The sequence below is a fragment of the Choloepus didactylus genome, chromosome 16, assembly GCF_015220235.1.
Source record: "Choloepus didactylus isolate mChoDid1 chromosome 16, mChoDid1.pri, whole genome shotgun sequence".
NCBI lineage: Eukaryota > Metazoa > Chordata > Mammalia > Pilosa > Megalonychidae > Choloepus > Choloepus didactylus.
Genome location: NC_051322.1, coordinates 71,172,875 through 71,175,620, shown reverse-complemented (window position 1 = coordinate 71,175,620; position 2,746 = coordinate 71,172,875). Strand labels below are relative to the sequence as shown.

The window sequence follows — 2,746 nt, the reverse complement described above, 5'->3', positions numbered from 1 at the left end:
TAGATGAGGCAAATAAAAAGAAAAGAAAAAGAAAAAGAAAAACAAGGAACTCAGCTGCATGCCATCCCTCAGGCGCCAAGGTTCCCAGGCAGTCTTCATTCTTTTCTCCACATTCTAGTGCCTTCTTATATTTGGTTTATATATAATGTTCAGGGTTTAGGGTTTTTAGTGGTACTTAGTGGGAGGGGAGTAGGGAAAATGTATTTAATCCATATTCTCAGAAGCAGAAGTCCAAACAATAAACTATTTAGGAAATTATCTTCCATTTATTTTTCTGAAATATTTAAGAGCTTTTTAGATTTGTCAATTCTTCTAATTGAAGCAAATGCTTCAGTGAGGCAATCAGTAAAGAAAATGAAGCATCCATCCAACATCATCCCATTGGGAGGAAAAAATGAAGTCAAAAGAAGATAAACAAAACAAAGCAAAAATTCTGAAGGAGAAAACCAAGGTACAGTCAAAGAATAAGGGGGATATACCTGTTCCTACTATCTGAAAGTCAAACTAGAAGAAAAACAAGTCCCCAGGATAGGGGAAGGACATAAGAAGCAAACAACAACAGTAAGTAAACATGGGATGTTTCAGATACAGAATGCCAATTGTTATTGTCTGTAGTATTAGCCACTTTATATGGAAGTCATTAAGCCTGAAATCATTAGAAGGAAAGGAGGGAAGGTGGGAGGAAGGAAGGAAAGCTTTGCCCTCTGTTATCTGCAGTACCAAACCTAATCATAGACAGGGTGGTGGTGCTTGGCCAGGTAGAATGTCAAAAGTGATGTGCAAATGAATGGGATGGTGTTTCCAGCTGTTACACGCGTTCCTACTCAGTTCTTTCGATGTGCCTCTTTCTAGCATCTTTATCTCTTACTTCCTTGCTCACTGTAGGCAGAGCTGGTTTCAGCGACAAGGTGCTATCCTCTCACACCTTCCCAGGAACTTGGAAACTGGGTAATCTCTGAGAATTAAACCATAAACCATAAAACAGAACAGAATTATGACAATTCACTCTAAAGAGGCAGCATGGCTTCCAGGCAGCAATACCTGATTGGAACCAGAAAGACGCTAGACCATCTAAAGGAATATTGTGCCAAGAAGAAGGGGAATGACCAGTAAAGGAGGTAGAGGAAATGACAGGCAGACTTGCACCGCTGCACAATGGATGTCCCAAGCAAGCGGTCAACTTTGGGCCTGGACTGGCCAAGCTACCACATTTGGATAAACCTGATAATATGTTGTAGCAACACAGGTCATAGCCAAGTACTTTACAATAATCTATTGTTGAACACAGTAGAAATCTCCCTGGGACAGCTTCCTTTGAATTGTGGTATTGTTACAGATACAGAAGGAATTATTAGGAGTTGGGGTTATTCTTCTTGAAATGAGCCACAGGTCATCAAATTTTGCTAAGATTATTAACACTGCAGAGAATCTTGTGTGGGAATTGTTAGCCATTCCAGGCAGCTACAAGGTGATTTTTGTGCAAGGAGGTGAGTGTGGCCAGTTCAGTGCTGTCCCCTTAAACCTGATCAGCCTGAAAACAGGAAGGTGTGCGGGTTACATGGTGACAGAAGCTTGGTCAGCTAAGGCTGCAGAAGAACCCAAAAAGTTTGGGACTGTGAATACTGTTTACCCCAAACTTGGGAGTTATACAAAAATTCCAGATCCAAGCACCTAGACCCTCAATCTAGATGCCTCCTACATGTATTACTGTGCAAATGAGACTGTGCATGGAGTGGAGTTTGATTTTGTACCTGATGTCAAAGGAGCAGTGCTGGTTTGTGACATGTCCTCAAACTTCCTGTCCAAGCCAGTAGATGTTTCCAAGCTTGGTACCATTTTTGCTGATGCTCAGAAGAACATGGGCTCTGCGGGGGCCATGGTGATAATCACCCACGATGACCTGCTGGCTTCGCTCTCCAAGAATGCCCCCTCATCCTGAAATACAAAGTGCAAGCCAGGAACAACTCCTTGTACAACACACCTCTGAGATTCAGCATCTAGGTCATGGGCTTGGTCCTGGAAAGGATTAAGAACAACGGTGGTGCAGCGGCCATGGAGAAGCTCAGCTCCATCAAATCAAAAATGATTTACAATATTATTGATCATTCTCTAGGATTCTATGTACGTTCAATGGAGCCCCATAATAGAAGCACGATGAATGTTCCATTCCGCATTGGCAATGCCAAAGAAGAGGTTTTAGAAAAAAAGATTCCTTGATAAAGCTCTTGAACACAGCTCTTGAAAGGGCATAAGTCTGTGGAAGGCATCTGGCCTCGCTATATAATGCCATAACAGTCAATGATGTTCAGAAGCTGGTGGCCTTCATGAAAAACTTTTTGGAGATACAGCAGCTGTGAACACATCCTAACCTTTGTACAAGGAACAAAGTAACTTGGGAAGGGTTACACAAACGTAACCAACACCGTATTCTTCTCAGATGAACATACTTATTGTAGATTTTTTTTTTTTCAAAGAATAACAGCAAAACATCAACTGCTTTGTGAAACTGGTGGACTTAATTGCCGCTTTAACTCTGGCTTAAATTGGAAGCATTTTTTAAAATCTTCCTGTTGCTTTTCTAATGAATTCCAGCTTATTTTGTCTTTGCTGTTACTTTTTCTAGCTAGAGCTCCATATTAAAATTGCTTGTGGACTTAATATTATGCAAATTTAGGTTAATTATTTCTGCAGAAACAAATGCACAGCATGGAGAGGGGGGGACCTGTTAGGTGCTAAGCCTAGGTCT

The 2,746-nt window shown here is 41.2% G+C and overlaps 1 pseudogene; it reads left to right on the top strand.

The window, feature by feature from the left end:
• Positions 1–1,783: 1,783 nt before the first annotated feature.
• Positions 1,784–2,357, top strand: LOC119511792 (annotated as a pseudogene).
• Positions 2,358–2,746: the final 389 nt, after the last annotated feature.